Source organism: Lissotriton vulgaris, chromosome 8, assembly GCF_964263255.1.
Source record: "Lissotriton vulgaris chromosome 8, aLisVul1.2, whole genome shotgun sequence".
Lineage (NCBI taxonomy): Eukaryota > Metazoa > Chordata > Amphibia > Caudata > Salamandridae > Lissotriton > Lissotriton vulgaris.
This window is the reverse complement of record NC_141696.1, coordinates 107,383,610-107,408,955: the sequence shown is the minus strand read 5'-3', so window position 1 is coordinate 107,408,955 and position 25,346 is coordinate 107,383,610. Positions and strand designations below refer to the sequence as shown.

The 25,346-nt window shown below is 47.9% G+C and overlaps 1 protein-coding gene across 1 annotated transcript in view; it reads left to right on the top strand.

Annotated features, from left to right (window-relative positions):
• The window catches only part of LOC147693550 (sodium-dependent proline transporter-like), a 323,414-nt gene that overhangs the window by 15,258 nt on the left and 282,810 nt on the right, over positions 1-25,346 (top strand). The gene's annotated exons all lie outside the window — the stretch shown is intronic.

Sequence of the window (25,346 nt, the reverse complement as noted above, 5' to 3'; positions counted from 1 at the left end):
CATGTCCACATTCAACAATCTACAAACATATCCATTGCGTATCCTTCCATCCATCATTTCACTCATCCATCCCTCAATCCACCCTTTTACTCATTCATCATCCATCCATCCACCTTTCATTCTATCCAACCGTACACCCATCCATCCACTCTTCCACCCATCCATCCAGTCACTCATCCTTCTACCCATTCACCAGTTCAGTCATCCATTTACCCATCCCCCTTTCTCTTTCAATTCCCCTTTCACTTAGCCATCCATCCATCCTCCCACCCATCCATCTACTCATCCACTCATTAAGCCATCCATTGAACCTATCGTTGATTCATTCAACCATCCTTTCACTCATCCATCCATTCTCTCATCCATCCATCCTTTCTCTGATCCATCCACCCTTTCACTCCTTCACTCATCTATACATCCTTTTGTCCATCTACCCGCCCTTTCACTCACTCATTCAGCCTTACATACACCCTTTCACTCATCCGTCCATCCATTCACCCTTTCACTTATCAATTCATCAATCCACCCTTTCACTTATCAATTCATCAATCCATCCATCATTTCACTCCTACATCCATCCATCCATCATTTCACTCATCTGTCCAGCCATCCATCCAGCCATCCCTTCACTTACTTACTCACCTTTTCACATTAATTATGAGACCCATCAAGAAATCCACCCTCGCTGTAGTTCCTAAAGCAAGGGATGGGATGGGGCAGGGTTCACTTTGCCCCTGCACATAGGCAATCTGAAAAAGTGGAAGGCATGAGTCATGCATGATGCACAGTGCCTGTACGTGGGGCGACTGTGGCATGGTGTTGTTCTAAGTGGGGTCTCTCCCAAAATGGTGTTTAATGTAATAAAATGCGTGGCTTAAAACACATAAGCTAAAAATCTGTGTTTAATGTAATGTGCCGCCAGGCTGGTATTTTTGTTGCTTCTGTCATTGCATCCAGATATACAATACAACAACTAACGTTACACTTAGAACAAGTAACATTACACCTACAACAAGCCAGAACAATTGGCTTTTGTCAACGGTTGTTAGTTGCATAAAATAAAAAAGCAGCAACCATGGCTGCTATATTACTATAACTATAATCCCTTCCTTCGAACTTCTTTCCCCGCCTTCCTTTGGTTAACTGGATTCTCACTTAGCAGCAGCAGCAAGGGCGTTTTTGCACTCCCAGGTGACAGAAAGCCCTGCCCTAGACTGAGGCTCGGGGAGGCCACCACCTGCTGTGCCAGCCCAGACTGACCCATTGCCATTCTGTCTAGGGCTAATTGCCACATACAGAATGACAATGGGTTGGGTGGGGCTGCTCTTGTTTGCTCAGAGGAGTGTGAGGCGGCCCCATCAGGGAGCTGAGGCCTTTCACAGGGGAAGAGCTCTGTTCCCCTGCAATGCCTAAAACTACGGACAAAAGTCGTTGCAAAAAGGATCCTCATGGACAACGGACGTGAGGTCCAATTTATGGACTGTCCGTTAAATTTACGGATGGTTGGTCACCCTAGTGGGTTCCGCTAGGCATTACTTTTATTTTATTATTGTGCTTTTAAAGTCACTTCCGTAAAACTAGGCGATGTCTGTGAAATCTAGATCTAAATTCTAATCCCAGTTCACATTTCAACTGCACTGTGTGATCCTGGGAGGATCCCTTAATTTCCTTGTCTTCTTAGTCCCTTGCCTGCCAAAGGCGAGCGAGCATATGTAAAGCAATGCTTTGTTACAGACCGTGTTTTAACTGAAACAAAAGTTGGGGGTTTCTAAAAGGGTGTGGTTAAAGGAGCGCATTTATGTATATTTTAGAAAAGGCGTGGCCTGTATAATTATGGGCACGGCCTGAAGTGTTTATTCTGTGCCACCTGGGCTGTATTTGGTTTCCTCGGTCTGTGTTTTCTTGTTGGTGCATCCGAATACACTGAGGTGTGGAAGTCCATAAAGAAAAGTATGGAAAGTAGAATTCGGTGTACAGTAGGACGGGTTCAGATTCATAGCTACAGAAAACAAAATATGAACTGTTTTGTCGGACTTTCACCTACAGGCAACTGCATATAAAATAGAATGCCCACATCTCAAATGAAAAATAAATGCAATTTTTATTTGCCCGTGGGGAAGTGCATTTTTCGGGTATGAAAACTTGGTTGGTTAATGCGATTACTTCAGACCCGGGCAGCAGCCAGACCTGAACTTCAGGGGTGGGGAGGAGGGTCCTAACACTCCCAGCCAGGGGTGCCCTAGCACTGGTTGCACAGGGTGCAGCGTCTTTTTTTTTTTTTTTTTTTTTTTTTTTTTTTTTTTTTTGCACCCCTCTCCCATTTCCTCCTCCTCCATGAATTCCTTCACTACTACTCACCAACAATGCGCCTCATCTCTCTATAGCCCCTTTCTAACAAACATTTCATTTTTTATAGCGCTACTCATAGTTTACTCACAATCAGTTCTGTGATCTACATGGTACACATTCTTTGTAGCTGGCACATTAACCCTCTGCACTGTGTGGATGGCAGGAGTGACTATGTGAGGCAATGCAACAGTGTGAGAGTAGAGTGAGAGGAGTGACTGCAGGGTGAGTGAGGTGACCATATGAATTTGGGTTCAGATGTAAGTGCAGAGTGGGACAAATGAATGCCTGATTAGGGATGGACTTCTTTGAGTGAGATTGCAGATTTAGCAGTGAGGCGGACAGATGAGTGAAGTGTCACATGAGTGCAGGGTGAGTAGTGTGCTCCTGTGACTGTAGCGTTAGGTACAGGTGAACAGTGCAAGTGCATTTTGAATTCAGGGTGAGCAGGTGAATGGTGTGAGTGCATGGTGATAAGTGTGAGTGCATTGTGATCGCTGTGAGTGTAGGGTCAAGGTGAAAGTGAAGGGTGAGAATGAGGAGTGAGTTGTCTGAACCCCTTCCAGGAGGTGAGTTGCCCCCCCCCTTTGCATCAAACAACTGCGTCCCTCGTGCCCATCAAATCAAAACACTGACAAATTGCTTTGGTGCCAAAAAAGGTCGCAGTTTCTTCAACATAACATCTTCATAAATTTGCCGAAATCATGGTTATCCTCATGCTCTCTTAATATTCATGTGAATCTATTTCCTCGTCTTTGCAATTATTTTCATTGCTGCTTGGACACAGCCTCCTCAAGTGCCGGGGACTGGAGGAGCCACCTGTCTGGGCCTCTGTTTCCCTGGTCAAGGCTTCAACTTGCTAACAATTTAGGACCTGCCCGGGCTGCAAGCGCCGTCCCGCTTGCCCTTACCATGGGCCCTCCCTGCCAATGTGGCATCCAAAGGACCTTGCTTGAGCATCTACTCTATCATGAGGCTGAGTCCTTCCATTTTGTTCCCTCGGTACCCCAGCCGTGAGGCATCCCAAGGGTCCTGCAGGAGCATCACAGCTACTCATTCCATGGCAGGAGGCCGCCCATGGCTCCCTCAGTGCCCCTACCGTGAAGCATCCCAAGGACACTTTGTGAACCTTCCCTCTACCTTTTTAGTAATTCTCTTTTTTCTACCTTTCTTGTGCTCCTTCTGCCACACTACCCACGGTTTACCGATCGGAGGTAGCTCTCCCTTCCACTCGGGTTCCAGCGCCCTGGCCCTGCTGCCCCCATCTGGGGAGGGTAGGGGGGGTACCTGTACCTCACTCCCTAGCTCCTGTTTTTGTCTTTGTGGGCCCCTGCCCCTGGGGCCGACTTAAAACGGATGGCGGGGTGATTCCGGCTGCATGCTCCGCAAGTGTTCTGAAACCTGAATGAGACACTTAAATCATCTTTTTCAAATTTCCACCATTTTTTTCCAGATGTATTATTACCTTGGTGCTTCCCTTTGAACCCTTGTCACTGCCCCTAATCAGGGGCGGCTCTAGGCTCATGGTGGCCCTGGACAGGGAGCGTAGGTAGGGGTGCCCCAGAAGAGGGGGTCCGGGTGGGGCGGAGCACGGAGGCCAGTGAAGAGGGGGGTCAGGGTGCTTGGAAGTGGAACAGAGCCAGAGGCCACCAAATCCCTGCCAGGGGCCACCACACAAATATGTATCCATCCTCAGAGGATTATTATATTTAGGATATATATTGGCGTGGTGGCCCCTGGGATTTGGTGGCCCTGTGCAGGTGCACAGCTTGCACATGCCTAAGGCCGCCCCTGCCCTAATCTTCGCCCCCTACTCCCATAGGGACGAAAATTGCTCTCTTTGCCACTGACGCCTTCTCTGGCTGCCACCATGTGCATCGAGAACCCTTCCATGTCCTGGCAATCACAACTAATTATAGGCCGCATCTGCATCTTCTCTTTGAAACCCTCCTCATATCTCAGCCATGCATCGCCCGGATACTGCTGCTGCTCCTCGTGCACTTTTTGCATGTGTTAAATTGGAGCTGCTGAGCTTTCGGGAAATTTCTCAATAAAAGTGCATGCCAATGTTCGGAAGGCATTCAGCTAATTCTCTATTGATCTTTCTATTCTGGGCTTGCGGCAGTCTCTCCTGTCATAGTCTTTTTTTGTCTTGCGCCGCTAAGTCTAAACCGGCCTGGCGCACTTCCAGCAGTGAGAAAATGTCTATGAACTCTTTCCTCCATGTTCTCTCCTTCACTTTTAGTGGGATGAGATTGAACATACCTAACAGTCTTGTGGTTGTGGGGGGGGGGGTCACTCTGAGAGGGGCGCAGATGCTGGCTGGCTTCCCGCTCTAGTCCAGGTCCTCCCAGCCCTACTTGCATCCCTAACCCAGGGGAGCCGTCCCCTTCTTCGTGTGCCCCATGTCCTCCCTCCTTATTATGTAGAATTCGGCAGGCATCCCCCTTTTCTTTGCCTGTAGTCCCTTTTCTGCTGCCCCCTTGGTCGGCCCTCTGGTCTGGTTTTTCACTATCCCCTTGCCCCTCCGTGCCCCACTGGTGGGTTCCTTGGAAGGGGACTTCTGCTCCTGGCCATGGCCACCAAGGCAGCCATGACGCCAGGTGAGCGGCCCCATGTCTTCACACTTTCCCTTGGAAATCCTGTGGCCCCCGGTTTAACTCTGCCTACCACTAGGTGGCATGGATTATGGCCCCTGCAAAAAAACACAGGGCTCTAAATTTTTTATTTTTTTGTGGGGGTTGGGGGTCTCACGGTTTAACTTCAGTGAAACGGGAATGCAGGAGACATCAGTGAGCATCAACCAAGAATAACCAAGAAATCCGTGTTTGTCCACCACAGGCAGCCGGGGTAGAAGCGAGCAATAATAAAACAATCCCCGAAAATCTGGAGTCCCCGGTAGGCGACAACCGCTTTAACCAACAAGCACTGACAAAGGCAATAAGTCTTGCCTACGCAAATGCAAGGCTAAACATTAGTGGCATAAAGGAGCGTGGAGTGTTGCAAAGTGGCATAGAGTACAAGTGGTGGACTGTTGTGGAGGGAGCAGTGTCGTGGAGTGAAAGGGTGTGGAGTAGAATGGAGTGGCGTAAAGCAGAATGGAGTGGCGTAGAGAGTGGTAGTGCAGTGCAGTGCAGTAGAGTGTTGAAGAGTACAGTGGCGTAGAGCGGAATAGATTGTTGTGGCATTGATTGGAGTAGTAGAGTAGGATAACATAGGGTGGAGTGCAACAATTAAGAGAACCACCTAAAGCCGATATTTTTCCCTCTATCGGTACATACTTAAAACGTCAAATGTAAGAGAAAACGCTTCAAAATAGGTTCTACAGCTATCATAATGACCCCGACTGGTATTTAAAATAAACAAAGACAGAAATGCTAAGTTAAGAATGGCAACAAACAATTTAATGCCAATTTCTGCTTAATACTTTGCAGGCCTTTGCAAAATCTTAAAATGGTACAGTTGGCGGTATCTTTCAATGGAAACAGTGGTATTTCTCACTGTCAACCTGCTTGAGCTCACACGAGGGTGACGCTAGAGTAAAAGGTTGATACCATCAGAACGGATAAAAATATATTTGGAAAGTGTGAGGCAGGTTTCCAAACATGGTGAGATTATCAAATTCATTGAAGGCGCATTCATTTTTAAGTGGGCGATATCATTAAAAGAGGGTGATGCCTGCCCCATCTGAGAGTAAGTTGACCAGCATGTGTGTCCTTGGTAATCAATGGGGCAAGCCCAATATGAATCCTGCTTTGTAATTACTACTAACCATGATGATAAACAAAAAGGGTTTTCTTTTGGCACTATGCAACATGTGGTCCTGATCTTAAAATGGGATAAATAGGCTTTGTCAGTCCAAAAGTGCATTCTACTTGCTTCAGTAATCGTGTAGGACTTGTTTAGACATAAGTAAAATTTTTGAAGTAATTTCTTCAAGTATTTGCTATTTTATGTTTGTTTGAGGGGGGGAAAGCACACTTGGGCTGAATTTCTGAATATTTTCACAAGCTGTGACATAAAATTACTACTTTCTCATTCCCAAACACAAGTCTCTCTTTTTAGCCACACACATTAACATTTCCTTGTGAGAAGGGCTTTCCACCTTATCAACTACAGTTCTATAAACAGGACCTCTGGTCGGGATTCTAACAACCTTGTGACATAACATACCTATAAATTGTCCAGGCACAGCATGTTAGTGGGGGTCGATATCATTTAAAAGCAGGGGGTCTGTGTCGTGGGTGGGTGCGTGTGGCTCTGTGTGTGTGTGTGTGGCTTTGTGTGGTTCTGTGTGTGTGCAAATGCAATAGAAAACGCATTTGCGAGAGATTACGCTATTGGCATTGTAAATGACAATGCCATTTATTTATCTGTTTTCATAAACAACACATAAATAAAACGTTTGTCATTTACAATGCCAATAGCTCTAACTTTTGCAAAGGCGAAACCGTTGCATTGTAAATGCTTGTTTCTTGCTGCATTAAAATATTTAACATTTTACGCATTCATGGATATGACATTGGACCGAAAGTTTCAGATGTGCTACAAAGAGTGACCAAAGCCAAGTCCCCACTATAAATTACTTATTGGAATTGCCTAAGAAAGCTAATTTAATAACCATAAAACATAAGCACATCCTGCAAGAGCCACGATTTCCAGCTGAGCTCGAGGCCTTTCCTCCAGGGAGCCCAGCACCCAGGCCTGGGACAATGTAAACGCGGTCGGGTTGTGAAGGGCCCCTTTACATTCCTGCAGTACCAAGTGCTGTTTATTTACATCATGCTCACAAATCAAGCATATGTAAACCAAAGGAGAAATGTCGTACTGAGGGAAACGTCATGGACGTGCTCTGTCTCAAGCACAGAGCTGCAGGCTAAGAGTGGGGGGGGGGGGGGGGGGGGTGAGAATAAATAGTACCTGAATCACAGCTCGACAAAGGATGGGGGGCAGAGGATTACCAAGTACAATACATTGATCTGTGCTTGGTCCATGCGCCACAGACTGAAAAGGAAGTGACTCTCAGCAAGCACTGCCCACTTGGAAGGCAGCACAGAAGCGTGACAGTGATGCCTATGAATGAAAGCAATTGCGGTTCCAAGCCCATTATTGACCACACAAGTGTCGCCAGGGAGAGCGCACTCGCTAGCGCATCCTCTAGCGCATACTCAACATAACAATAGACATTAGAATGGGTTCCTATTTGGTTGTATATTTATGACCAAACCATTACACGTACAAATACTCCTCTCTTTCTCAACAATGTGTGCAAGGTAAACAAAGTCTGCAATGTACCCCCTTTAACAGTTTACACTTACCTCTTATTGCATAGCATATGTGTCCCTGTTGCATAGCAGCATTCCATTTAGCCACAGATGTTTCTACAGTTTAATTTTCCATGTTAAATAGGAGCCTTTTATAGCATGTGCTGCAAACTGATTCATGTCTAGGTATCTGGGTGAGTTCTTGGTGTAATTGCGTGTTTATCACCTCGGTAACTGAGGCTGTATGTTTTGTGAGTTTCTCAGTGTTCGTCTCTGTGTTCAGGCTACGTGTCTGTGGAGTTCGAGGAAAGGCATTAAGAAACTTCCCTGCTGTATTGAATGTCTATCCACTGTCCTTTGACGCGAGAACCTTGTCTGACCCAGAATCAAACCTTCACCTTTTGAGTTCAGGTGGGCCTAAAAGGTGTCTACGACTTGGCCCGCAGTGCTGTCACTGTACAATGTTCCAGAAGTGGATCCACTGCCTGTCCTTCAGAAAATTTCTCCTTGGCAGGAAAGTCTTTTTGAGAGTCTAAGTTCCAGATTAGCCCAGCTAATCTGCACCGCTTGTGATGGAAGCAGTGTGGATTTCAATAGCAGACGGTGAAGTAACGCCCAGTGAGCGTAGGAAGAACGAGGATCAGATGCAACACATACCCCAGTCTTCATGAAGGCCGCTCCGGCAATCATCTAAATTGGGGAAACTGGAGGCGTGCTGCAGCCGCAGAAAGGCAGCAGATGAGTTAGACTTCAGGTGCTGCTCCAAGGATGGATGGCATCATCTGTACTAGTAGTGTTGGTTCACCACCATGAAGTGGCAGCAGAAGGACAGGTGCACAAAAGTGAGCAGCCTTTGGCTAACTGAGCAAAAGTTGTATTTGTTCTGCATGGCTACCAGGACCTGGACAAGATCATTTCACTGGAAGCCTTCCCTCCTGAGGCCGTGGATCTCCTGCATGTGTAAGGAGAATAGCCAAGCACCACTGATGGCCTTTTGACTTCTTGGCCGTCGTGAATTCCTGGAGAATGGATTTAGATTTTTTTCCTGGGAGAAAGTGCCTGGGCCTTGAAAGTTTGGAAAGACCTCATCATTGGGGGAAAAAGATTGGGATCTGGCCTGTATTATCTGATTGACACCCAGAAATTTGACTTTGATAATGCCCATGTCAAACTGCTGGAGTAGCTTTTCAATAAAGGTGATTAAAGATATTCTTATTACCGAATAACAGTTTGATGATGTTTGAGTGTCCACTGGCTTCACATCAGCAGATTTTTACTATACTACCTGGTGTATGGAAAGACCAGCATTTGTGCTCCTGAAGCCTTAGGACAGCTGGAACTTCTGTCCAGGAACTCCTTGCCCACAACGAGCATAGACCTGTACTACTCCTGGTCACGGTAAAGGAGCGGTGAGGCATAATGCCTAAGGCCTCGCATACTGTGTGGGTCATAGCGCACCGTGATGATGCTGGTGTTGGATTTCCCAAATAGGATACCTACAGACTGAGGGTTCCTTGAAAATATTATTTCCCCTTGTGGGTGTGGGAGCACAGCCCTTTGCCATTCCGGGCAGATGCACCACGAATTGATCAGGGGCATACGCCCGACAAAGATGAAAATGGCTTTTGGTTCCCATCACTTATTACTCTGAGACTAATATAGCTGACAACACAGGTACTTATAACTCCATCCCCCCCCCCCCCCCCGCCCCTAGTTACTAACACCTTCTGCTGACGGGGCAGTGACCTATGGAAGGAGGGCATGGTCTCGGCCAGGTGGCCTTGTTAGTTCACTGATGTCAACGTACTCACTCCTAAGCCCAATTCCGGAGCACTTATACTTATCCACTGACTCTTATTCGCAGGTATGGAATTCAACACCTTTGTTGGCATAGGGTCACCTTTGCACACCAGCCTGTCCTAAAGGGCCCTCATTCCCATGGTAGAACATATAGCACATATGGTCATTGGATGACTGATGTCTTGTTCCACAGTGTACTCGACCTGGGAAATATTGAGAAATAAAGAAAAGACTGGATCCCAGCCTCCCAACCATTTTCAGCGTGGGGGCTAGGAGGAACTATAGGGTGGACCTGTCCTGGCAGTTCGGGCTGAACTGTTCCCATAACTGATTTGCATATGGTTGGGTCCAAACTGGGGTGGTGTAGCAAGGGGGGAGCGTGAGTGGCATGAGTTTTGGGGGCAGCGGCCTTCCCCCGTGCCCCCCCCCCTCTCTTAGCTTTGGCCGTCGCAGAGCAGGCACCACAGGAAACGGCAGCCCCGCTCTCAGCTGCTGGCATTACAGGAATTGCCAGCACATCCTCACCCCCCCCCCCCCCTGTCCTCCCTCCTCCTGCATATTCCCACCACGGGGCAGTCGCTGCAGACATCACAGCGCTGACCTTGTGATCCAACTTCAGCTCTCGCAAAGTGTCACACATCAATAAGAAAATCGAAACTGCAATTAGAAAACTCAAAATGAATGTGGATTAATGAGGCTACTGGCTCAGTATCCAAAAAAACTCATCACTGTCAGAGGAAGACAAGACTCTCTCCAGCCGCTTCAGGCACGATGGTTTGAGTCCAGACCTGTGACTGGGGTGAATGTTTTATTTGTTCTGCATTTCGCCCATCATTTGTGTGTGTGTGTGTTTTTTTTTTCTTCTTTTTTTTAGGAGAGACTATTGGGCAGTGCAGTTGGCGGGTCTGATTAAAGCAGCCCTCTGTCCTGTCACTAGATTCGTAGAGCATCTTTAGGCTTTACTTTTGTAAAGTAAGAATGCTTCTCGCCCCGGTGAGCATTTCCAGAATGGAAATATTTATCTTTTTCCATCATCACACTACTCATACGTGTCCTAAACGAGCCATAGTATAGATAAACTGGAGACCGCGTGGCTGCTCTTATATATGATGCGAGGTATATGACGTGCGGTCTTCGACATGAGCCATCCTTTTTTAGGTCGGAGGCCTAAAAGGCTGCGCTTGCGCAGTCTTAGGCCGGAGATTTAATGACTCCTAGTAGCGCAGAAGGTCCTCCCTACCCTGTCTCTCCTTCATTGGCTGGCTTCCTAAACGGAGGCCAGCCATTGGAGGAGAGAGACATCCCTCCAAAGAAGCCCCGTCTTTTTCGGATTTGGGGGCGTGATTTTTTGCATTCTTTAGCCCTGTGACGTCGTCCGCCACTCAGGACAGCAAAACCACGCCCCCAAATCCCCAAAATCCGGAAGCTTGTGTCCGCCATTTTCTATCCTTCGCAGTGAAGGTAAGATCGTGTCTGTTTCCCTCCGTGCCTTCTTCCCCCTGTCAGTTTCCCGCCCCCTGTCTGTTTCCCGCCCCCCTCCCGCTCTCCGTGTATTTTCGCTGTCTGTGTCTGTTCACCATTTCCCTGATCCTTGGCGCCCGCTGTAGCAGCCCATAGTTCCCGGGTCTGGCGTAGGGGTCAGCAGTTTTGGCTCTGTCGGCCACCGGCAGCAGTGATTAATGCTGTGTAATGATGGAGGCAGAATCCACTTCCCGCCATGTCTTGGGGGCAACTAGGGTAGTATCGGGTGTCCCGCTCCCCCCTCCCTCCCCTCCCTCTGCCCGCAGCTCTCCTTCGTCCCACAACCTGTAATTTATGTTTTATTCCGTATTATTTTGTTAAGTCCAAGCAGTTTCAGATGCCCTGTCCTTGTAATCCACTTCCCACCATGTCTTGGGGGCAACTAGGGTACTATTGGGTGTCCCGCTCCCCCCCCTCCCTCCCCTCCCTCCGCCCGCAGCTCTCCTTAGTCCCGCTCCCCCCCCCCCCCTTCCCTCCGCCGCAGCTATCATTGCTCCCTTTTGAATCATTACAGGCCTGTGGGGTCCCTCTCATTACCGTTAAACATGGACACATTCTATTTTGGGATGCAGGAGGAGATAAGTGATTTGCCCAGAATCACAAGATGTTGAGACAACGAGACTTGAACCTGGTTTCCAAAGCTCCAAATGCTGCTGCTCTGGCCCTTTAGCCACACCCACGTGTCACGAGGACCTACCGCACAGGCCATCTCACATTTTCACGTTCGCATCCTGCCCTACTTGCTACGAAAACTTAGCCTCCCTGCCCATGAGAATGTGTAAAAATGGTGTGGTTCTCTTGTAAAGCGCCCCAATGCCCTCGAGCGAAGTTGGCGCTGCATAACGCTGCAATATATAACTAGGCAGTGTACTCGGATATTGCCCCCAAATAAACAAGTCAATTTGGATAAGGAGTGTTGATACTGCCCCAGAAATCTAGTTCTTCTGAGTTATACTGATGCTGCCTACCGTAGTACATGTTAATACTGCCCATTCAAAAACTGGCAGCTCTGCCTCTGCTGATAAGTGTGCCCCATTTCAAGGGTACAGACTAGTACAGAACACGGACAGCAAGAGCTATCGGTAATAATGTACAGGTCAAGGGTCATCAAGAGAGAACAACGTGTTTTTGAAAGAAGAAATGTAAAAAAATGTAAATTAGGAGACTGCACCGCACTTTAGCACAAGACTCGATTTCTTTCCACATATCCCGATTTTAAGTGGCCCATTTTTTGGTACAGTAAAATAATCTGTAAGTGGCTAGCGGTCATGCCATTGGGCGGATCGCATTCATTTGTGTATGACTGGTTATCAATTGGAATCAAGATCAATGCTGAACCAGAGCAAATATGTAGCGCCGTGAATCGGCTTCACTGCGCTACACGCTGGGCGCTAGCTGCAATTAAGCGCTTTCTGCACACAGAACGGAATTGGCGGGTTTCCATAGTTTGTGGATCGGTCAGTAAAGTAATGTGGCTTTAGATCTGTTGCTCTAACCTGTCAGTCATGCAAAATTATCGATCCTAGTTTGAAACAAATGTCAGACAAAAGGATGCTCTACTCTTCCCATTAGAAATACCTACAAATATTGTACTTGGCTGTATGAGCCAGATTCTATGTTACGTGTGCCAACCCCCTCTTTTTTCCTGTTCGAGTAGCTTTCGAATGCCACGTTTTAAAGTTTATTTTAGTTTCAATTCAGTGGCCTCTGTGTTTAACAATAAAATACTGTGCCCTGTGAATATGTAAAATAAATTGGTCTCCTTTTGGCCCCTTAACAGAGTTAGGCGGACACAAAAGCCTCACAGATGTCAGACCTGCCACTCACACCCTTACCCTTTGGTGAAGCAACGCTTTGACGCCCTCTTATTTGGCAATCAAGACCGGTGTTATCTTCTAATCTAGGAGCTACACAGTGCCTCCTTTCTATTGGCGCCCTAGGAGTCAGAGAAAACACGTCCTTAGTGTAAGAGGGGCCGGTTGGAAGGGAGTAGCGTCACAGCAAACAGATAAGGAAAACAACAGATTGTATTTATCACACGTGTTCCATATGCGCAGAAGGACACGTCAGCCTACCTTGCGTCACTTTAGAGTGCATCACTCGTGGATCAGCTCTAACGCTGCTGGTAAATTCCAGCCATAAATAACTTCATGGGAGAACTGATACAGTCTTCTACTTGTGACTATTAGCTCGTTTCGGGGCAATTATAATTGGGGAATTAGTTGAGATAAGTAAAGAATGAGTAACGGCAAAATAAAAAAAATCAAAGGACAAAGTAAATAAAAAAAAATTAAGACATTAGTTACTTTCAACTACTTAAAATTATGTGCTGAAACATTTACAAACACCAGTGGAGAGGAAACTACAAACAGGTGATCTAAGCTAAGATTCTCCCGTTATAGCTGTAACGGGTATTTTTAGTTTGCGCGGGGCTGCTGCTTCCATGCATTTACTGCCAAATAAAACGACTGCCATTCTTGACGCTGATCTTTGGGTGGTTGGTTGATTAAAAGATGTACCTTTTCGAAACATAGCAGCCTCAGTTTTTCGAGCCCTCTCCTTACGCCATACTCTATGAAGTCAGTCAAAGCCCCCATTCCGTGCTGCCAGGCCACAATTCAGATTCATGGGAAGCCCAAATTAGCCTGCCTCCTACACCTTGTAAACAGGCCATTATGTGTCCCGCATTCCAATCAGCGCGGCTTCATGTGGAACCGCGCCGAAGCGGCGGGTGGAACTGAATTGTGCGTTTATTGTTAGTGCTTTTCAGCGCATCTTCAGCCGAAACGGAGGCCAGCCATTGGAGGAGAAGGGCATCACTCCTGCCAAGCCCCGTCTCTTTCGGATTCGGGAGGGTGTATTTTTAGGTTCTTTCTACCTGTGACGTCATCCGTCACTCAAACCTAAAAACACACGCCCCGAATGCGAAAATTATCATGCTTTCTCCGAGGCATTTCTACTTTGCCTCGGAGAAAGACGGTGGTGGTTTCCAGAGCTGCTCTGCTCGTCCCCCCCTTCCCTCCGCCCTCAGCTCTCCTTCGTCCGCTCCCCCCCCTCCCTCCGCCCGCAGCTCTCCTTCGTCCCGCTCCCCCCTCCCTCCGCCCGCAGCTCTCCTTCGTCCCGCTCCCCCCGCCCTCCACAGCTCTCCTTCGTCCCGCTCCCCCCGCCTGCAGCTCTCCTTCGTCCCGCTCCCTCCGCCCGCAGCTCTTTTTCGTCCCGCTCCCTCCGCCCGCAGCTCTTTTTCGTCCCGCTCCCTCCGCCCGCAGCTCTCCTTCGTCCCGCTCCCTCCGCCCGCAGCTCTCCTTCGTCCCGCTCCCTCCACCCGCAGCTCTCCTTCGTCCCGCTCCCCCCCTCCCTCCGCCCGCACTCTCTATCGTCCCGCTCCCCCACTCCCTCCGCCCGCAGCTCTCCTTCGTCCCGCTCCCCCCTCCCTCCGCCCGCACTCTCTATCGTCCCGCTCCCCCACTCACTCCGCCCGCAGCTCTCCTTCGTCCCGCTCCTCCCCCCCTCCCTCCGCCCGCAGCTCTCCTTTGTAAATGACAATGCCATTTATTTATGATTTAAAAACAAAAGTCATGAGCAATGCCAATAGCTCTACCTTTAATAATGCCGAGACCATTGCATTGTAAATGCTTGTCTAGCAAGTGTTGCATTAAATAAAATTTGTTGTTACTGTATGAAGGAAGTCTCCTTCTCCTCTTAGAATAGAAGAACTTTGCTCCATTTAAGGCAGCCACTCCTTACATTTTGACTGGAACAAATCGGCCTGTTTAAGTGCTCTCAAAACATGCGACTTCCTCTGCATGTCTGATCTTTGTCACATCTCTCCAGTGTTCAAACCTTGAAGACCGGTACCCCACTACAGAAGCCTATGTTGGGCAAAAAAAAGTGGGTACATATTTTTAATGAACTCAAGGTTGGCATAAGAGTAGAGCCACCAACATGTCAAGCACCTTCTGTTTTATTGTGCATAGAACCAGATGTCGGCTCAATGCCAGGAATGAGTAAGTAGGATTACTGGTCAGTGGGTGAGGCATCACTTCCTCGGAGTGCTCCCTGCTTTGTACCTCACTTCAATGTTTGCCATGGCTTCAAGCCCCACTTTCTTGCTCACTGTATCTTCTCCCATATGTAATATTACCCAGGACTTGAATGGCTCACAACCACCATTAGTGTGGCATAACGGCACTGTAACTGTGTGGCATGATTACAAGCCACATGATTTGGTTGTAGAAGTGTGTGATTGTACTATGACCTAATGTGGGAAGAGTTGGTTGTGATTCATGAGGTCCAATACAGGTTGGTCGGTGGGAGGGTGGGTGTGTGTGTGTGTGTTCGTTCACGTGTGTTCTCGTGTGTGTGCTCTCTCTCTCTCTCTCTGACCCTTTCTCGCTGTATACTCCAGCACAAAGGTCCATAAAACACAGAGGCACAGCTTTGGTGAGTTACGTGATATTTTTTATTCATTAAGAAAGATAGAACAATAACTGACCGACACGTTTCGGCTGTAGCTTTCAACTGGGTCATAAGAGACTTATGTGTTCAGACTGTCTTTTTAAAGGAACCCTCATCTTTATCACACATGCTCTTTTTAGAAACATATACAGTATTGGTCCATTCCTACATTCTTTTTATCCATTCTATATGTGTGACTTTTTTGTTTTTGAACACAATAATATGCACATTATTGTAAAGTACAATTGTTATTTTCTCGAAATTTATCAATTCCATCAGATATGTATTGTTGTAGATAGGAGACAAAAGGAAAACAAAGGTGAGGAGAGAGATAAAGAGAGAGCGAGAGAGAGATAAAAGAGGAGACAAAAAGAAGTGGGAGAGAGGGCAAATGTCTCAAATAAGAAAAAGCCATTCAAATGTATACACTGTACAATCTTACAATGATATACATTTTCTATTAAGCTGTACAATAGATGGTCTGTGTTGGATATGGCTCGGCTCCAATGGCGAGCCAAAATCGGTACACCCAGGTTATAGCTCTCTTGGGAGACACAAGCTGTTATTAAGGTTAAAAATAGGAATCTGTGCCGCCGCCCTAGATATTATAAAACCTCGTTACTTGATCTGCACGCGCTGCACCAGGGAGAATGCCAGTTTCACACTCTCAATCTGATCCGTCCATTGATTATACATTTCTGTGGCCGAACCGGTTAGTTATTAAAATACACTTGTTGCCGGCAGTGTCAGCTGATGTATGGAGGATAAGGACTTTCTTGGAGGTGACTTGCAAACTTTATCATCTTGGAAAATCCACTCCCTGCAGCAAATCCATACATACCGGTTGCCTTCCTTGTGAGTCAGATGAGAAACTGGGATAGTGTGCTCGGTGTTGGGCACCCCAGATACCCAGTAGATGAAGTGCCACAGCTGGGCCACTCCATGTCTCTTATTACGGGTGATAAACACCCCTCCAAGGGCGGTTGTTGGGTCTGCCTCACAGCCTCATAGTAAATTTAACAGATGGCTCCCATCATCGGGCACTCTCCTCTGCCCCCCTGTTGCATGACTGGTTCATATCAATTCAACAAATTGGACTAACCTACTTGAAAACAGTGATTTGGAAATTGTGAATGAATGCTGTAACTTGGTGTTCCTGCTGACGTGGAGCTGTCTGGTAGGCACCATTACCTCAGGGCATGATGGACTAGGACAGACTGAGTGAGAAATCCGAGAATGGGGGCCTACTATCCTACTTGCATCCCAGTGCCGGATTAAACCCTGTGGAGGACCATAGCAAATTATCTCCTAATACATTTTTAATTTTACCAACCAACAATTTTAATCCATTTTATTACACAAAACTAAGCATCTATGATTTTTAATAAACCAACAATTTTAACTATCTAATGGGTACATTACACTAATACAGTATTTTCTTTATAGCGTCTTTAGTGTAAAGTTTTCGTTTCGTTGATTTATTTTTTTTTACTATCTTTTGGAAACAATTTAAGAAAGCTTGATAGTAAATTTCTTTCAAGATCAAATAAATATCATTTTGATCAGTTGTCACGAGGTCCCTAAAAGGAGTTGAGCCGGTGCCTACTTTGCCTATTTGGTAATCCGGAACTGCTCATGCCAACAACCCCGGGCATTGGGCAGATTATCCAGGGGAAGACTACATTTGGAACAGACATACCCAGCTATAGAGCCGGTGGAGACCACAAGGGGCGCCCAGGTCTTAAGCAGACCATCAAGCGGCCTTGGGTGGTGGCAGGGCCCATGCGTGGCCGGACTGGGCGTTTATTGCACCCCCGCCGAGGGAGTGGAGCATTCGTCCGCGAGGAAGGGCGGGCGGGAGATGCCAGCCTGGGCTGTGCTAGTTGAAGGGTGCAGCATCCGTCTGTAATTCTCACGTTGGTGGTACATCATCCTCTAGTTAGCGACCGGCGGAGACCTGCTGCTCTGTGTCGCGTGAGCCTCGGCGCATCGTTTCAGCAACAGTCTTCAGAGCGCTGATTTGAGAAGCGTGTGTGCCCTATTAGAACCCGCAACCGGCTCTGTGACTGGAGCCGAAAATAGCGTCCAAGCAGGCCCCGCCCCTCCCATTGGAGGGTGGGAAGTAGTGGCGGGGGGGGGGGGAGGCGGGGAAGGGCGCAGCTGTAATTAAAGAGAGGACCGTAGAGAAACCGAGGGCGGGGAGAAGCGGACTATGACGCGCTGCAAGGTGTTGAGCCACGTGGGCGCCCTTCAGGCCATGGCTGACTTTACGCACCTGTTCTCTAATTAATATTTGATGATGGCTAAGTAATAAATACATGCACGAATGTGACGTGGCTGCGAGGTTTATCCTTGGCTGCTGTGCACCGTGGAGATTAACAAGCTCCACACGTTTCCACAAAAACAGCAGATACTGAGCTGAATGACAGAAGGTCTGCTGCTCTTCCGAGGTGCGCACGTGCCACGTGTGGTCAGCAATGGCCCAGGAGGGCCGGTTCAATGCCAGATGTTAAATATATCCCATGAGTTCTAGAATACAGTGTTTTCGAATGGGAGTTCCTTACCTAGCTGGCGAATAGCCTGAATGTGTGACATGATGCTGCCCCTTCTGGGCCCATGCTGGACTCCCGCACCTAGGACCTGTGTGTTGCAGATTACAGCCTTCATGCACTAACACTGTGGATCTTAACCTTTTGACCTCCGTGGATCCCACAATTCATCATTACTGAACACCTCCCCCACCCCAAGTGATCAATGTAGGAGTCTGGAGACCCCCACAGTGTCAATACTGGAGGCCGGGCATTAGAAGCCAGCATGCACTCTTCCTCCCCTCGCTATCTAGCGAAGAAACTGAAATTGTCTGGAGGCTCAAGACCTTCTCGGAATGCGGAAAAGTTCCTTCTTGAACCCCCCCCCTCCTTCAAAAGGGAAAAATTGTTATCACAATCGTTCTCAGGTAATTCGGAGAGAATCTGGAACTCGCTTCATCCTTTGCTCCGTGCCATCACCTCCATCCAGATCTTCAAAGCGGACCTCAAATCTTTTATTCCAAAGACACTTTCAGAACAAATTCCCCCCTTCTCAGACCCCGCCAGGAAGTTCTTTAGTCATTGTTAATTTGTCACATATATTTATATTTTTGTTTGTACATCCTGTGCTTGCACGTTTGATATTGTGTTCCTTTTGCCTGCGTTGTTTTGATTCTATGGCCTGCTATTTTTCACCATGAAGTTCTTTAGTCATTGTAAAATGTGTCCTATTTATTCTTATTTTTGCTTGTACAGTCTTTTCATGCTGTGCTTGAGATTTTGTGCCTTTTGCCTGCGTCGCTTCGATTCTATGGCATGCTCTTTTTGTTTGTTCCATTCCTGCAACAGTTCTCTCATGTAACATAACTGGTTCTATTGTACAGTGCTCTGACCCCTTCGGGTAAAGTGCACGCTTTATAAAAATGCATTAAATAAAATAAATACATTCATCAAACACGTACACTTTGCGGTGAAGTGCGCCAGTGGCAAAATTCTTTATCTAAATTTAATAAAAAAGAATTCTAGCCTTCAATCATGGACATCATTTAGGGGTTGTAACACAACCGGATGAGAAAGGGTCCAAGGGGTGGCAATATTTATAGACCACTAACAGCCTAAACCCCCAGTTTAAACCGTTATCAATAAGAAAGGCTGTATAGGGTCTGTATAACGGACTGAACTTCTCAGAATGGTGAGAATGAAGAAAAAAGAGAGGGTGGAATAAGAGTTAGATATGAAGGTGCAGATGAGTGGAAATGAATCCCATCAGCCCACCCATATGGCGGAGCCTCGTCATCTGGGATTGGTTGGCAAGGTCCTGGTCCAGATAAGGAGGCACACCTGATGAATTGTGTGTTCACTCCAATTCTCTAGGACCACCCAGGCGGATCCGACCTCACAAACAGAGAGTGGGTAAATGGTGTGAGAAATCAGGAGAAATTTGCAGTGCAACAGAGAATGTGTAAACAAAAGTTCATAATAGAATGTGAGTTAAAATTGACTACCATGATAACAAGCATTGGAAATGCAATAGGTCTCGCAGCATTAGAGTTAGTGCTTTTAGAATTGTTTATGGGTTTTTTTGTAAATCTTTAGCATTTTTGTTTCCTGTAGCCAATGCTAAAGAATTAAAAAAAAAAGCCATAAACATTTCTAAAAGCTCTAACTCAAATGCTCCGAGACCTATTGCACTGTGTGAGGGTGAGGGGTTGAGGGTGAGTGAGGGTGAGTGAGGGTGAGTGAGGGTGAGGGTGGGTGAGGGTGAGTGAGGGGTTGAGGGTGAGTGAGAGTGAGGGTGAGTGAGGGTGAGTGAGGGTGAGTGAGAGTGAGGGTGAGTGAGAGTGAGGGTGAGTGAGGGTGAGAGTGAGTGAGGGTGAGGGTGAGTGAGGGTGAGTGAGGGTGAGGGTGAGTGAGGGTGAGGGTGAGTGAGGGTGAGTGAGGGTGAGGGTGAGGGTGGGTGAGGGTGAGGGAGGGTGAGGGTGAGTGAGGGTGAGTGAGGGTGAGTGAGGGTGGGTGAGGGTGAGGGTGAGTGAGGGTGAGTGAGGGTGAGGGTGAGTGAGGGTGAGGGGTTGATGTTGAGGGTGAGAGGGTGAGTGAGGGGTTGAGGGTGAGTGAGGGTGAGGGTGAGTTAGGGTGAGGGGTTGAGGGTGAGGGGTTGAGGGTGAGTGAGGGTGAGGGGTTGAGGGTGGGTGAGGGGTTGAGGGTGGGTGAGGGGTTGAGGGTGAGTGAGGTGAGGGGTTGAGGGTGAGTGAGGGTGAGGGTGAGTGAGGGTGAGTGAGGGTGAGTGAGGGTGAGGGGTTGAGGGTGAGTGAGGGTGAGTGAGGGTGAGTGAGGGTGAGTGAGGGTGAGTGAGGGTGAGTGAGGTGAGGGGTTGAGGGTGAGTGAGGGTGAGTGAGGGTGAGTGAGGGTGAGTGAGGTGAGGTGAGGGGTTGAGGGTGAGTGAGGGTGAGTGAGGGGTTGAGGGTGAGTGAGGGTGAGTGAGGGTGAGTGAGGGTGAGTGAGTGAGGGGTTGAGGGTGAGTGAGTGAGGGGTTGAGGGTGAGTGAGGGTGAGTGAGGGTGAGTGAGGGTGAGTGAGGGTGAGTGAGGGTGAGTGAGGGTGGGTGAGGGTGGGTGAGGGTGGGTGAGGGTGGGTGAGTGAGGGTGAGTGGGGGTGAGTGAGGGTGAGTGGGGGTGAGTGAGGGTGAGTGGGGGTGAGTGAGGGTGAGTGGGGGTGAGTGAGGGTGAGTGAGGGTGAGTGAGGGTGGGTGAGGGTGGGTGAGTGAGGGTGAGTGAGGGTGGGTGAGTGAGTGAGGGTGAGTGGGGGTGAGTGGGGGTGAGTGAGGGTGAGTGAGGGTGAGTGGGGGTGAGTGTGGGTGAGTGTGGGTGAGTGTGGGTGAGTGTGGGTGAGTGTGGGTGAGTGTGGGTGAGTGTGGGTGAGTGAGGGTGAGTGAGGGTGAGTGAGGGTGAGTGAGGGTGAGTGAGGGTGGGTGAGTGAGGGTGGGTGAGGGTGGGTGAGGGTGGGTGAGGGTGGGTGAGTGAGGGTGAGGGTGGGTGAGTGAGGGTGAGTGAGGGTGAGTGAGGGTGAGTGAGGGTGAGTGAGGGTGAGTGAGGGTGAGTGAGGGTGAGGGTGAGTGAGGGTGAGGGGTTGAGGGTGAGTGAGGGTGAGTGAGGGTGAGTGAGGGGTTGAGGGTGAGTGAGGGTGAGTGAGGGGTTGAGGGTGAGTGAGGGTGAGTGAGGGTGAGGGGTTGAGGGTGAGGGGTTGAGGGTGAGGGGTTGAGGGTGAGGGGTTGAGGGTGAGGGGTTGGGGTTGAGGGGTTGAGGGTGAGGGGTTGAGGGTGAGGGGTTGGGGGTTGAGGGGTTGAGGGTGAGGGGTTGGGGTTGAGGGGTTGAGGGTGAGGGGTTGAGGGTGAGGGGTTGAGGGTGAGGGACTGACTGCTGGCATCTGGCGAGAAAACTCTATGCAGCGGCAAAACAGCCTGAGCAGACCCAGCGGTGGCCATATCCAACGAAGGAGCGCACTGGCGGCGACGTCCTGCTTCAGGCTGGCTCTCCCAGGATGCTAGCCTGGTGCAGTGCAGTCCTATTGTGTTGCACCTCCGCCTCTGTCTAATCCCCGTTCTGCTATCTTGGAGCGAATGGCAGCATGTGAGGCCACCGGGCTAGATGACCGAAGGTCATGGCTCACCTGAGTTGCATGAGGGAGCTTACAGGCCGGAGAGAAATCGTGGCGCCTTTGGACTGGACTCAGCAGCCTCGACACTTGGGGAGGGGCAGAGGCAGCGAGTACACACTTTGGGGAGGATCCCCTTACTAACAGAGCACAGCAGAGGACGTGGTGCGGGCCGCTGCTCGGGCCCCCGTATACCAGAGCTGAACAGTGAGCACACACGGACGCTAGGAAGTGAGGCCAGAGATAATACGCCGGTGCCACAGCCGGACGTTGCCCAGATTAGATTACACCTCTCTGCTGGCGCCAATCAAGAATGCAATCTAAAAAAAACAAGCAAAAGGATCGGAGACACGGCGGGTAAAATAAACAAAAAAAGAAGCCGGAGGGAAGAGAGGGGAGGGGGGAGGAGAAATGCGACACGGCGGGAAGGGGAGGGGGCGGAGCGGGTCAAATAAACAAACAAGCCGGAGGGAAGAGAGGGGAGGGGGGAGGAGAAATGCGACACGGCGGGAAGGGGAGGGGGCGGAACGGGGGAGGGGGCGGAGAGGGGAGAGGTGCGACACGGCAGGCAGGCAGGGGAGGAGAGGAGGAGGGGGGAGGAGAGTAGGGGAGGCACGGCCTAGCGGCCGTGCAATCAAGTAGTGAGGGGGCGGAGCTGGGGGAGGCTGTGGAAGAGAGTAGGCAAGGCGACACGGCGGGAGGGGGCGGAGCGGGTAAACAAAGACGGACATGCACGCGCCCGTGACTTTTAAGGTCAATGCGCATGCGCATAAGCTTAATGCGCATGCGCATTGACCTTAAAAGTCACGGGCACTGCAAGGAATCGCCACGATTCCTTGCAGTGTGGATAAAGAGTGGATAACTCGCAATACTCTCGCTTGCTCGATGCGCATGCGCATCGACAGGCGAGACCTAAAAAGGAATAATTTTATTGGAGTAAATCATGGGGTCAAGATTAAAAATAGAGTGTAAGACAGTGCAACCTAATAACTGTCCTAAGAGGATGATATAATGGTCAACATGTTTCTGCTATCTCAGGGGCAGCTCCCCTGCTCAGCTTTCATCAGGACCAAGTCTTAGCAATACACTACTGCAAATGAAAAGGATTTTTAACCCAAAAAATGTGAAAAAACTAGGTAACATAACAATGGCATTATGAATGTTACCTAATGATTTTTCTGACTGTAATTTTCTACGCAATGTACTCACTGCGCCTATTTCGTCAGATTTAATCTCAAGGGATTCTTTCCTGTGGAGAAAATGAGAGTAAGACACACAATGTCTATTATGCATCTCAAACTAACTCTAATAACACCAACTGAAAAATCAAGTACAATATCTTAGTCCACTTACAACAGAGGTCAAGAAAATTAATAAATTATATCAAGTGATTCATTTACTTATCCCAGTTACTTGTTACTTGTTGTTTTCACATGATTCAGAGCGGGGCCTCCTATCCCTGAGCCGGTGCCAGGAGAGGTGAGGCTTACTCCCTAGATTACTGGGGTAAGTAAATGAATCACTTGATATAATTTATTAATTTTCTTGACCTCTGTTGTAAGTGGACTAAGATATTGTACTTGATTTTTCAGTTGGTGTTATTAGTTAGTTTGAGATGCATAATAGACATTGTGTGTCTTACTCTCATTTTCTCCACAGGAAAGAATCCCTTGAGATTAAATCTGACGAAATAGGCGCAGTGAGTACATTGCGTAGAAAATTACAGTCAGAAAAATCATTAGGTAACATTCATAATGCCATTGTATGTTACCTAGTTTTTTCACATTTTTGGGGTTAAAAATCCTTTTCATTTGCAGTAGTGTATTGCTAAGACTTGGTCCTGATGAAAGCTGAGCAGGGGAGCTGCCCCTGAGATAGCAGAAACATGTTGACCATTATATCATCCTCTTAGGACAGTTATTAGGTTGCACTGTCTTACACTCTATTTTTAATCTTGACCCCATGATTTACTCCCCAATAAAATTATTCCTTTTTATCATGGTAGTCAATTTTAACTCACATTCTATTATGAACTTTTGTTTACACATTCTCTGTTGCACTGCAAATTTCTCCTGATTACTCACACCATTTACCCACTCTCTGTTTTGTGAGGTCGGATCCGCCTGGGTGGTCCTAGAGAATTGGAGTGAACACACAATTCATCAGGTGTGCCTCCTTATCTGGACCAGGACCTTGCCAACCAATCCCAGATGACGAGGCTCCGCCATATGGGTGGGCTGATGGGATTCACTTCCACTCATCTGCACCTTCATATCTAACTCTTATTCCACCCTCTCTTTTTTCTTCATTCTCACCATTCTGAGAAGTTCAGTCCGTTATACAGACCCTATACATCCATCATTTAGGGGTTGCCAGGGGATGCAGCTATGACCCCCACTCCTGGCTTGTCCCTTGCGACCCCTGGCACTGCCTTTGTGACCCCGGGCCTGACCGGTGGGAAAATCAGTGCCAGGAACACAATCTTAGATCGACCTTATTGACATTGGTTGTGTGGCTCCACTCTTTGTTGTCTCTCCATGTTTTTATTACACTAATAGTGAGTAATGTTTACTATTGTAATAAAAACTGGAGTACAATTAGTTGAAATATGACCTTCCCTTGCAGCTGAGGTAAGGTAAAAAGAAAGCTTTCAATATGCTGTGTGCAAGCTTGAGGGTGAGTGTCTAATTCTTTTACCTTTTGCGCCATGTCCATCACAAATCATCCCGTAAGGCCCCAAGATGGGTGCCCTTTCCTTATAGAAGGAACTGCCTTGGTTTAAAATTTGCATAATCATCTATAAATACACAGTCAACCTGCCATGGTCCCTGATATATTAACAGCGAAGTGTGATATAGTCTTGTCTGCCTGTATCGTACAGTGACAAGTGTATAAACAGATAATCACAATCGTAAGATCTTTTTTTATTCAAGGCTTGCCGTAGCTTCGATCTGGGTACTGTATCAATCACAAATTTTGATTAAAAAAACCCACAAATAAGGATGCTTTGCCTAAAATTACAACCAACGATTTAAGCAAGAAGAACCTACACATTTGATCAATCATGCCTATGGGATCCTGAAAACCCACTTGGCAACAGGATAGAATATCTTTATCCTTTAACCAATCTTTAAGCCTATCCAAAATGCATCTGGAAAAAATATCTGAATTGTCAATAATGGTAAAGGGCCTATAATTATTTGGACGCAATAATTTGCCATATTTGAGTATTGGAACTATTTGGGCTTCCAGACAATAAAATGGTATTGGGCCTCCTGCAGCTATTTGCATTGAAAATAATCTGAAAATATGGAACCCAAATCTTAATCTCTGCCTTAAATAAATCCCTCGGAAATCAATCTATTCGGGGTGCCCTTCTGTTTTCAAAAGATGAATAGCATCAAGGACTTACTCAATCGGCAAATTGTACAATCGTCAGAACCTATGGACTCAACATTGTGGCATACGCTGACAAAACCAAACTCGTCCTCTCCCTATCCAACGAACCCCACACCGCCAGACACAATTTTTGAGAAAGCATGGAAGCCGTCGCCAAATGGATGAAAAACAGCTGCCTACAACTAAACACCAACAAAACAGAATTACTCATCATGGGCCCAAACCCTGATGCATGGAACGACACCTGGTGGCACTCCGCAGGCCGGCCACCCCCATGGACCACGCATACAACCTGAGAATCATCCTGGACTCCAAGCTCAAAATGGACCGCCATATCAACTCCGTCTCGTCCTCCTGCTTCCACACCCTCTGCCTCCTACGTA